Raw genomic sequence first — 12,836 nt, 5'->3', positions numbered from 1 at the left:
GGGTTTGCTGTAGATAGCCTCTATCAGTTCAAGAAAAGTCCCTTCTAGACCAATTTTCTTGAGTGTTCTGATCATGAAGGGATGCTAGATATTATCGAAAGCTTTTTCTGCATCAATTGAGAGAATCATATGGTCTTTGTTTTTGAATTTGTTTATGTGCTGAATTACATTTATAGATTTACGTATATTGAACCAGCCTTGAGACCCTGGGATAAAACCAACTTGGTCATGATGTATAATTTGTTTGATGTGTTGCTGGATTCTGTTTGTTAGGATCTTGTTGAATATTTTTGCATCTATATTCATTAGTGATATTGGTCTATAATTTTATTTTCTTGTTGGGTCTTTTCCTGGTTTGGGGATCAGGGTGATGTTTGCTTCATAGAACGTGTTGGGTAGTCTTCCTTCTTTTTCTACATTTTGGAACAGGTTGAGTAATATAGGTACTAATTCCTCTTTAAAGGTTTGGTAGAATTCTGACGTGAAACCGTCTGGTCCCAGGCTTTTCTTTTTAGGGAGGTTTTGTATAGTTGATGCTATTTCTGAACTTGATATGGGTCTGTTCAACATTTCCACTTGATTCTGGTTATGTCTTGGAAGGTGGCGTGCTTCCAAGTATCGGTCTATTTCCTTCAGATTTTCATATTTCTGAGAATAAAGTTTCTTGTAATATTCATTAAGGATTTTTTGGATTTCTGACGAGTCTGTTGTTATTTCGTCTTTGTTGTTTCTGATTGATGATATTAGAGATTTTACTCTTTTTTTCCTGATTAGATTGGCCAGAGGTTTATCTATTTTATTGACCTTTTCAAAAAACCAGCTTTTTGATTTATTGATCTGTTGTATTATTCTTTTGTTTTCAATTTCATTTAATTCTGCTCTAATTTTAGTTATTTCTTTTCTTCTATTGGGTTTGGGGTTGGAATGTTCTTCCTTTTCCAGTTGCATGAGATGTCCCATTAAGTTGTTAACTTCCTCTCTCTCCGTTCTCTTGAGGAAGGCTTGCAGTGCTATAAATTTCCCTCTTAGAACTGCCTTTGTGGTGTCCCAGAGGTTCTGATAGTTTGTGTCTTCATTGTCATTTTGTTCCAAAAAACTGGCGATTTCTTTCTTAATCTCATCTCTGACCCAGCTATCATTCAGCATAAGGTTATTTAACTTCCATGTTTTTGTATGGGTATGCAGATTCCTGCTGTTACTCAATTCAAGTTTTATTCCATGATGGTCCGAGAAGATGCATGGAATAATTTCTATTCCTTTAAATTTACTGAGGTTAGACTTGTGACCTAAAATGTGGTCAATTTTGGAGTAAGTTCCGTGGGCTGATGAGAAGTATGTGTATTCAGTTTTGTTGGGATGAAATGTTCTGTCGATGTCTGCTAAATCTAAATATTGGATGATTAGGTTTAAATCTAAGATTTCTTTGCTCAGCTTCTTTCTGGAGGATCGATCCCACACTGCCAAGGGAGTGTTGAAATCTCCGACGATTATGGAGCTGGAGGAAATCAAGTTACTCATGTCTGTTAGAGTTTCTCTTATAAATTGAGGTGCATTCTGGTTGGGTGCATAGATATCAATAATTGAGATCTCATCATATTGAGTATTACCCTTAACAAATATGAAGTGACCATTCTTGTCCTTCCTTACTTTTGATGGTTTAAAGCCTACTGTATCTGCAAATAAAATTGCAACACCTGCTTTTTTCTGATTACCATTTGCCTGAAATATGGATGACCATCCTTTCACCCTGAGTCTGTATTTGTCTTTTAAGTTGAGATGTGACTCTTGTATGCAACAAATATCTGGCTTGAGTTTTTGTATCCAGTCAGCTAACCTATGCCTCTTTAGAGGACAGTTTAAGCCATTCACATTGGTGGAGAGTATTGATAAGTCTGATGGAATTTTGGGTATCGAGTTTTTCAATGGTCCAGTGGACATTTTTAATCCTTTCGCCAGTGTGGAAGTTGGAGTTTGATCCGAAGTTTCTGAGTGAGTTTACTTTTGTGGTATAGGATTGGGTTGGTCATTGTGGAGGATAGAGAATATCCTGAAGAGCTGGTTTCTTATGGCAAATTTTTTCAACATATGAATGTCATTGAAGTATTTAATTTCTCCATCATAGATGAAACTCAGTTTAGCTGGATACAAGATCCTGGGTTGAAAGTTTTTTTGCTTTAGGAGATTAAAAGTTGATGACCAGCCTCTTCTGGCTTGAAAAGTTTCAGCAGAGAGATCTGCAGTTATTCTAATATTCTTACCTGTGTACGTTATAGTTTTCTTTCGCCGGGCTGCTTTGAGAATCTTCTCTTTCATGTTAACTTTAGTGAAGCTAATTATGATATGTCTGGGGGATGACTTATTGGGGTTGAATCGTGCTGGGGTTCTGAAGCTGTCTGCTATCTGAATTTCAGATTCTCTAGGCATGTCTGGAAAATTCTCTTTCATAATTTCATGCAGAAGGGCCTCTGTGCCCCTGGAGGCCACTTCATTGTTCTCAGAAATCCCTATAATTCTTATGTTGCTTTTTTTTTAATTATCTGAGAGTTCTCTGAGTGAGTGATCCATTTTTGCTCTCCATTTCTCTTCCTCTTTGAGGGATTGGGAGCGTTCGAAGACTTTATCTTCAATGTCAGAAATCCTTTCTTCTGCTTGCTCCATTCTGTTACTGAGGGATTCTACTGTATTTTTCATATCTTTGAGGGCTGTATGTTCTTGCTTCAGTGTGTCTAAGTCTTTGGTGGTTTTGTCTTTAAATTCGTTAAATTCTTGAGACAATTTTTGAATTTCTCCTCGAATTCCTAATTCCATTTTATTAATCTTGTCTGCAATCCAAATTCTGAATTCGACTTCTGACATCTCAGCCAGTTGTTTATGAATGGGATCTTCAATCACATCTGCTGTATCTTTTCTTGGGGGGGTTGATCTATTCTGGTTATTCATGTTACCAGAGTTTTTCCGCTGATTCTGCCCCATGGTTATTTTACTCCCTTTGGTTTTTCCCCTGGGGTTTTATCGAGGGCCCGTACAGTGTTTTGGCCTGAGAAACTGGGGCCCTGTCTGGTGTGGTGGAGCAAAGTGGTTCTGTCTTGTTTTCAGCTGGTTTCTGTTCGATCCTATTGCAACTTCTACTCTGGCTTGAAGTCTCAGCTTTTGTTTGCGTCCTTGTGATCACAGCTTGCCTCAGCGGTGTTGATGTGCATTCTTCAACCTTCTCTCTTGGTGAGGCTCAAGTCCACCAGGATACTTACTAAATTCCTGTCCCTTAACTCTCCTTCTGGACGGGAGCCTCTGTTGAAAGCTGGCTTCAGTCCGCCATCTTGTCTCCCTCTCAATGTGGCCATTTTAATTAATCCATCCTTGTCATTCTTTGACTCGAAATTTACTTACAAAACAAGTAAGGTGAAGTTGTTTTTAAATCAATAATTTATGTATGCAAATATGGAAAAAACATGCATGTTCTTTGCAGAATGATTCTATTGCAAGGAACTAATTGTTGTAATGCTTGCTGGTCTGGCAGTGCTTCTCCACATTGGTGAGTCTTCAACAATTACTTAGGAGGTATTTGTGCTCTTTGCATACCTTTTGCCATGCAAGGTTAACATTCCACAGACTGTTGTTTCACCCCTGTTTTCTCTGCAGTTTAAGTTGCCAATAAGGGGAAGGTGTATTTTACTTGTGGTATCATGTCCTGAACAACTCAGTATGATAAGCAGAATTAGAGAGAATTATCATGATTTTCTGTTAATTTACTTTTTTTCCATAGAGAGTGAATACTTCAGAAAATCAACTATGCATAAATAGTAGCTAGCATTAGCATAAATATTAAAAATATATAATTTAGGCATTTTACTAATCTTTGTTACAAATTTTAATCCTTTTACTTGTTTTGCTTTGGGCTTTACTGAGAAAAGTATTTAACTCTCTTACATATCTGAGTACGTAAAAGGGCTCTGGCCTTGTATTCATTATTCTAATTGTTGAAATGAAAATTATAGCATTCTTTTGTGGCACCCACATGTAATTGAGTGGTAAATTAAAATAATTCTTTTATTATGTGAATATATCGTAGCCTACTGTTGGGTTAGTTTCCCCAAGTTTCTTTCTCTACAGAGTTTCTTTCTTTTAAGCCTCTATGCAAAAATTAGAAGAAATATTTTGTAGCCATGCTTGAGTGCCCTGTAGTTCAGGATCTCCGATTCTGAGCCTCTCTTACTATACACTTTAATCCTATTTGATTTCATTTAGTGCCGTGGTTTTAAATATCACCTTTGTGTAAGGCTACAAAATTTATAACTCTATTCCAACAGCCTACTTGATTTTCCACTTTAATAGCTCATAGGCTTCTTAAATTTACCTCAGAAACTAAACTCTACTGTCATCTCAATCCTCCCCAGGCTTAAATTTCAGTAAATGGTACTATTATCAATCTAGTTGTTTAAACCCCAAACTTAGGAGTCATTGTTGATTCCTTCTATTTCTCATCCTTCACAAGATGTGTGTCAAAATGTCTTCAGTTCCCCTTCTTCTATTCATAGCCAGTGCTGCCACCCTGGTTCCAGCCACCATGCTGTGTTGTTTAGACTATGGAAACAACTTCTAACCTGAGAACTCTGCCTTATCCCTTGCTCCCTTAAATTCTATTTTTCATGGACATCCAAGAATTATCCTTCAAAACCTGTAAACCAGCGCATTTTGATCCCCTTATTGAAATCTTTTTAAGGCTTCCTGTAGCATTTTGAAAAAAATTAAATTTCTCCCATAACCCCATAAGGTTTTACATGATCTAACTCCTATCTAGCTCATCAACTATCTCCTTCATGGAAGCCCAGCAGAGTCTCCTTTGTTGTTAATTAGCACAAAGTGTAGCTGCATCAGGATTATGTTACAATTGCTGCTCTCTGCCTGAAACTCTTTCCCAGGACATCTGAATGTCTGTCTCATTGTTATGCTTTCGGTTTTGGCTCAAATATCCTTCCTCAGAGTTTTCCCCAATGACTCTAAAGTAGCTTAATGCTCCCCTTATTGCTATATTGTCTTACAATTATTTTTTTTTCCTATCAGTTATCACAAATTAAAATGATCTTACTGATTTACTTTATGGTATGTGTACCCCTTAGTAGCATATAAGCTTCTCAAGGGCAGAGATCTTATATGTAGTGATATTTTTATTCTCCATAATCATAAGCTCTATCAGAAATTACTGCATATTCCAAATTTATTAAACACCAAATAAAGGGATTAAATAGGTCTATCACCAGTAGTATAAATATGAGATTCCCCTTCCACATTTCTTTAACCAACATGAGATCACTGTGTCTTTTCAAAAGAGTGAAGCTTCTTAATCTCTTTAAGCATTTATTTGGGATTTATATAATTAAAATATGGTGACTAAGACCTTTTCTGCCTTATTGATTTTTGTGGTTAAAAGAACAACTCTGTTACTGATAGCTTCTGGATAACCCAAAGGGATAAATACATTCATCAAGCTCTTTGCACACACTTCACAAGACTTTCTAAGAAATCACTGCACACTTGAGAAGAAAGAGAAAAAGTAGGAAGTGGGTAGTTGTCAGAGGGCAACCTCCTTTCTTATTGCAAGTTTTACTGGGAGAGACCTGGCTGGCAATTTTCTTTTCTTTTTTTTTTTTTTATTGTTGGGGATTCATTGAGGGTACAATAAGCCAGTTACACTGATTGCAATTGTTAGGTAAAGTCTCTCTTGCAATCATGTCTTGCCCCCATAAAGTGTGACACACACTAAGGCCCCACCCACCTCCCTCCATCCCTCTTTCTGCTTCCCCTCCCATAAACTTAATTGTCATTAATTGTCCCCATATCAAGATTGAGTACATAGGATTCATGCTTCTCCATTTTTGTGATGCTTTACTAAGAATAATGTCTTCCACTTCCATCCAGGTTAATACGAAGGATGTAAAGTCTCCATTTTTTTTAATAGCTGAATAGTATTCCATGGTATACATATACCACAGCTTGTTAATCCATTCCTGGGTTGGTGGGCATTTAGGCTGTTTCCACATTTTGGCAATGGTAAATTGAGCTGCAATAAACAGTCTAGTACAAGTGTCCTTATGATAAAAGGATTTTTTTCCTTCTGGGTAGATGCCCAGTAATGGGATTGCAGGATCAAATGGGAGGTCTAGCTTGAGTGCTTTGAGGTTTCTCCATACTTCCTTCCAGAAAGGTTGTACTAGTTTGCAGTCCCACCAGCAGTGTAAAAGTGTTCCCTTCTCTCCACATCCACGCCAGCATCTGCAGTTTTGAGATTTTGTGATGTGGGCCATTCTCACTGGGGTTAGATGATATCTCAGGGTTGTTTTGATTTGCATTTCTCTAATATATAGAGATGATGAACATTTTTTCATATGTTTGTTAGCCATTCATCTGTCATCTTTAGAGAAAGTTCTATTCATGTCTCTTGCCCATTGATATAAGGGATTGTTGGCTTTGTTCATGTGGATTAATTTGAGTTCTCTATAGATCCTGGTTATCAAGCTTTTGTCTGATTGAAAATATGCAAATATCCTGTCCCATTGTGCAGGTTGTCTCTTTGCTTTGGTTATTGTGTCCTTAGCTGTACAGAAGCTTTTCAGTTTAATGAAGTCCCATTTGTTTATTTTTGTTGTTGTTGCAATTGCCATGGCAGTCTTCTTCATGAAGTCTTCCCCCAGGCCAATATCTTCCAGTGTTTTTCCTATGCTTTCTTTGAGGATTTTTATTGTTTCATGCCTTAAATTTAAGTCCTTTATCCATCTTGAATCAATTTTTGTGAGTGGGGAAAGGTGTGGGTCCAGTTTCAGTCTTTTACATGTAGACATCCAGTTCTCCCAACACCATTTATTGAATAGGGAGTCTTTCCCCCAAGGTAAGTTCTTGTTTGGTTTATCAAAGATTAGGTGGTTGTAAGATGTTAGTTTCATTTCTTGGTGTTCAATTCGATTCCAAGTGTCTATGTCTCTGTTTTTGTGCCAGTACCATGCTGTCTTGACCACTATGGCTTTGTAGTACAGACTAAAATCTGGTATGCTGATGCCCCCAGCTTTATTTTTGTTACTAAGAACTGCCTTAGCTATACGGGTTTTTTTCCGGTTCCATACAAAACGCAGAATCATTTTTTCCAAATCTTGAAAGTACGATGTAGGTACTTTGATAGGAATGGCATTGAATAGGTAGATAGCTTTGGGAAGTATAGACATTTTAACAATGTTGATTCTTCCCATCCATGAGCATGGTGTGTTCTTCCATTTGTTAATATCCTCTGCTATTTCCTTTCTGAGGATTTCATAGTTTTCTTTATAGAGGTCCTTCACCTCCTTCGTTAGGTATACTCCTAGTTATTTAATTTTCTTTGAAACTATGGTGAAGGGAGTTGTGTTCTTAATTAGGTTCTCATCTTGACTGTTATTGGTGTACACAAAGGCTACTGACTTGTGGACATTGATTTTATATCCTGAAACATTACTGTATTTTTTGATGACTTCTAGGAGTCTTGTGGTTGAGTCTTTGGGGTTCTCTAAGTATAAGATCATGTCGTCAGCAAAGAGGGAGAGTTTGACCTCCTCTGCTCCCATTTGGATTCCCTTTATTTCCTTGTCTTGCCTAATTCTATTGGCTAGAACTTCCAGCACTACGTTGAATAGTAAAGGTGACAGAGGACAACCTTGTCTGGTTCCGGTTCTAAGAGGAAAAGCTTTCAGTTTTACTCCATTCAGTAAAATATTGGCTGTGGGTTTGTCATAGATAGCTTCAATCAGTTTTAGAAATGTGCCACCTATGCCTATACTCTTCAGAGTTCTAATTAGAAAAGGATGCTGGATTTTATCAAATGCTTTTTCTGCATCTATTGAGAGGATCATGTGATCTTTATTTTTGCCTCCGTTAATATGGTGGATAACGTTTATAGACTTGCGTATGTTAAACCAGCCTTGCATCCCTGGGATGAAGCCTACTTGATCATGATGAATGACTTTTTTGATGATAAGCTGTAATCTATTGGCTAGGATTTTGTTGAGAATTTTTGCGTCTATGTTCATGAGTGAGATGGGTCTGAAATTCTCCTTTTTGTTTGGGTCTTTTCCTGGTTTTGGTATCAGGGTGATGTTTGCTTCATAGAATGTGTTGGGGAAGATTCCTTCTTCCTCAGTTTTTTGGAATAATTTCTGCGGTACAGGAATAAGCTCTTCCTTGAAGGTTTGATAGAATTCTGGAGTGAAGCCATCTGGACCAGGGCATTTTTTAGTTGGAAGCTTTTTTATTGTTTCTTTGATCTCAGTGCTTGAAATTGGTCTGTTCAGGAGGTCTATTTCATCCTGGCTAAGTCTAGGGAGAGGGTGTGATTCCAAATATTGATCCATTTCCTTCACATTGTCAAATTTCTGGGCATAGAGTTTCTGGTAGTATTCAGAGATGATCTCTTGTATCTCTGTGGGATCAGTTGTTATTTCCCCTTTATCGTTTCTGATTGAGGTTATTAGAGATTTTACTTTTCTATTTCTAGTTAGTCTGGCCAATGGTTTATCTATTTTATTTATTTTTTCAAAAAACCAACTCCTTGTTTCATTAATTTTCTGAATGATTCTTTTGTTTTCAATTTCATTGATCTCTGATTTGATTTTGGATATTTCTTTTCTTCTACTGAGTTTAGGCTTAGATTGTTCTTCTTTTTCCAATTCCATAAGATCTCTTGTGAGATTGTTGATGTGCTCTCTTTCTGTTTTTCGAATGTAGGCATCTAAAGCGATGAATTTTCCTCTCAAAACTGCTTTTGCAGTATCCCAGAGGTTTTGGTAGCTTGTGTCTTCATTGTTGTTATGCTCAAGGAAGTTAATGATTTCCTGTTTTATTTCTTCCTTCACCCATCTGTTATTCAACAGAAGATTGTTTAATTTCCATGCCTTTGGGTGGGGTCGAGCATTTTTGTTAGAATTGAGTTCCACCTTTAGTGCATTATGGTCTGAAAAGATACAAGGTAAAATTTCAATTCTTTTGATTCTGTTGATATTTGTTTTGTGTCCCAGGATATGATCAATTTTGGAGAACGTTCCATGGGGTGATGAGAAGAATGTATATTCTTTATTTTTGGGGTGGAGTGTTCTATATGCATCTATCAAGCGTAGTTGTTCTAGGGTCTCATTTAAATCTCTTACATCTTTGTTTAATTTCTGTTTAGAGGATCTGTCCAGCTCTGTAAGAGGTGTGTTAAAGTCCCCTGTTATGATGGTGTTATCAGATATCATATTGCTCAGACTGAGTAAGGTGTGCTTCAAGAATCTGGGAGCATTTAAATTGGGTGCATAAATATTTAGAATGGAAATGTCTTCTTGTGTAGTTTTCCCTTGACCAATATAAAGTGACCATCTTTGTCTTTTTTGACTTTAGTTGCTTTAAATCCACATGTATCTGAAAATAAGATTGCAACTCCTCTTTTCTTCTGAATTCCATTTGCCTGAAAAATTGTCATCCAACCCTTGACTCGGAGCTTTAATTTGTCTTTTGAAGCCAGGTGTGTTTCTTGCAGACAGCAAATGGATGGCTTGTGTTTTTTAATCCCGTCAGCCAATCTATGTCTCTTCAGTGGGGAATTCAAGCCATTAACATTTATTGAGATAATTGATAAGTGTGGTAGTATTCTATTCGTCTTATTTTGTGAGAGTCCATTGCTTAGTTTTATCTTTTGCATCAGTGTGGAGGTTAGGTTCTGTCCTTTGATTTCTGAGTTCTTACTTTGCTGCTGATCCATTGTGGTGGTCAGTGTGCAGAACAGGTTGTAGTATTTCCTGTAGAGCTGGTCTTGTTGTGGCGAATTTCCTCAATGTTTGTATATCCATAAATGATTTGATTTCTCCGTCAATTTTGAAGCTTAGCTTAGCACGGTACAGAATTCTGGGCTGAAAATTGTTCTGTTTAAGTAGATTAAAGGTAGATGACCATTGTCTTCTTGCTTGGAAAGTTTCATTAGAGAAGTCTGCGGTAACTCTGATGGATTTGCCCCTGTAGGTCAACTGGCGCTTACTCCTGGCAGCTTGCAGAATCTTTTCTTTTGTCTTGACTTTGGACAGGTTCATCACAATGTGTCTTGGAGAAGCTCGGTTAGAGTTGAAGCAACCTGGGGTCCGATATCCCTCTGAAAGCAGTGTGTCAGACTCTTTGGTGATGTTTGGGAAATTTTCTTTCATAATATTCTCTAGTATGGCTTCCATTCCTCTGGGGCATTCTTCTTCCCCTTCTGGAATTCCTATAACTCATATGTTGGAACACTTAATAAAGTCCCATAATTCTGACAGTGAACCTTCTGCTTTCTCTCTCTTCTTTTCTGCCTCTTTTACTGTCTGAGTTATCTCAAGAACTTTGTCTTCTACCTCTGAAATTCTTTCTTCTGCATGGTCTAACCTGTTGCTGATACTTTCCATTGTATCTTTAAGTTCCCTAATTGACTGTTTCAGTTCCTTCAGGTCTGCTATATCCTTTTTATATTCTTCATATCGTTCATCTCTTATTTGATTCTGTTTTTGGATTTCCTTTTGGTTATTTTCCACTTTATTAGCAATTTCCTTCATTGTTTCCATCATTTCTTTCATTGTTTTCAACATGTGTATTCTAAATTCCCTTTCTGTCATTCCGAACATTTCTATACTGGTGGAATCATCTGCAGTAGCTACCTCATGGTCCCTTGGTGGGGTTGTTCTAGACTGGTTCTTCATGTTGCCTGGAGTTTTCTGCTGATTCTTCCTCATGAGTGATTTCTTTTATCTGTTTCCTTGCCCTAATTTTCCTTTCACATCCTCTTGCTCTTTAAGTTCTTGTGCCTGTGGACTAAGGGTTACAGGATCAGAAGGGTGAGAAGGTTGAAGAGCAAAAAAAGGGGATGAAAGAAAGGAGGACTGAGTGATAAGAAAAAAAGAAAGATAGAGAAAGGAGACGGGGTGGGTATAAGGAATATTGACAAAAAGAAGAGAGGCACAGAAAGAGGGAGACAGGGCAATATAGGTGTACAGTAAGGTACTTTGACACAACCTTAAAAAACCCCACCTTCTGGGGGTGCCCAGTTGCGTGGTTCCCTTGAGGTCAGCAGCTGTTTGCTAACCTGATCAGACACAGTACCCCACCTCCACCAAGTAGAGAGGAAAGACAAAAATGCTATAAATCAAACCAAAAGAAGCAAACAGAAAACTTTACGGGGATAAAATTGGGTGAGAAACCAAATTATATCGGTAGAAACACTAGCAAAAATGAAGTTGAAGTTATTAAAAAAGGCAGCAATGGGAAATTATAATTAAACTAGGAAAATTGAGAAAGAAAAAGGGATCTGTGTGGAAAAGATTGAAATTAAAAAAACAAAAGAACATCAGCAACGTCAAAATAAACAAACAAAAAAAACAACCAAACCAAAAAAAAAAGAAAAAAATACACAACCAAAAAGAAAGCAGTTTGTATATGTTATTGAATATTGTCTGGGCAACACGTGGTCTTCTGGGGTATGAGATGTTAGTCACAGTTCTGATACGACTGGAGGCTGCTGATTTCTCAAACCCCAGCAGGTAGACACCCTAAATCTCTCTTCAGCCTACTTAAAAGGCACTTTGAACTTGTAAACTTGCTGAGCAGAAGCTTTCCCAGCTTTCTCGCTGGAATCACTGCTGAAGTGGCTATCCACTTACCCAGTGTGCCAAAACCGGTCTCACTCTGCCCCTGAGGGTTAGGGCTGCAAGGCGGCTCAAACCCCACCCTTAGGCTACTTGGTTGCTGGGTTACCAGCTCCCACCCGTTTCTAGCTCTGCGACCCTGAGGGCGGAGCTTGCCGGGGCAGATCACTGACAATGGATTCGTGTGACCCACCGCCAAACACTATTAGCTCCGTCTGGCTCAGCAGCTCAGACTGGGGCCCTAGACAACAGCCAATGTTCTCCGCACTCCCGCTCAGGCCTTCCCCAAGGCAGTTCAACTCAGTGCCAAGTGCAAGGACATCAAAACAGTTCACAGGTAAGGCCTTTCTGGTTTGCAGTCTCGCTGCTACTGAACTTACAGTTGTGGGCGGGTTTAGACGGATTGAACACATGCGACCACTTGCCGGTTTTCCACTGTTTTAGTCCTCCTCTTGGGGTCCAGAAGTCTCTCGCTGACTCCCTGTATCTTCATAGGAGTGATGATAGGCAGTTCCCACCAGCCAGAGATGCCTGGAGTCCTATCTCCCCAGACTCACGGTGCCCAGATGCAAGGAAGCTGTTACTCGGCTGCCATCTTGCTCCGCCTCCCTGGCTGGCTATTTTCAGAGATGGAAAGCTCTGAGATTAAAATTTGCAGTTAATTTAATTAGCCTGCAATAGTTTTTTTCATGTTCCAAGTGACCTAAATGCTGTGAGATCTACCTGTGATATCATTAGGAAACAAGGATACAGTTGAAGGCAGTGATGAGGAAACAGAGAAAGGATTTTCATGTTTATGATCCACTATTTTCTGACTTGTCGAGAAAGAGGTTATATTTGCAAAGTTTATGTTTCTTTAGTCAGTACTAAAATGACAAAGCCTACGTGACTTTTAATATCTGTCTTCTTAAAGAAAGACATTCATTTCCCATTACAAAATGCAAAGTCTTTTAGAATATAATTGGATAAAAGAGGTGGGATTAACATGGGGGCTAGTTACATGTTCTTTCCTACCCCAAATTGTGTAATATGTTCGAAAGATAGTTTAAATACAGTTGAAACAACTAAAAATAAAATATCATATAAGAGGAGACAAAGAATACAAATTCACCTTAAATATCCATGGAAAATTCTAAAAATTTACCCCATTCTAAGGTACCAAAAGTTTTAATTTCT

Source organism: Nycticebus coucang, chromosome X (assembly GCF_027406575.1).
Source record: "Nycticebus coucang isolate mNycCou1 chromosome X, mNycCou1.pri, whole genome shotgun sequence".
In the NCBI taxonomy this organism is placed as follows: domain Eukaryota; kingdom Metazoa; phylum Chordata; class Mammalia; order Primates; family Lorisidae; genus Nycticebus; species Nycticebus coucang.
This window is presented reverse-complemented; position numbering follows the sequence as displayed.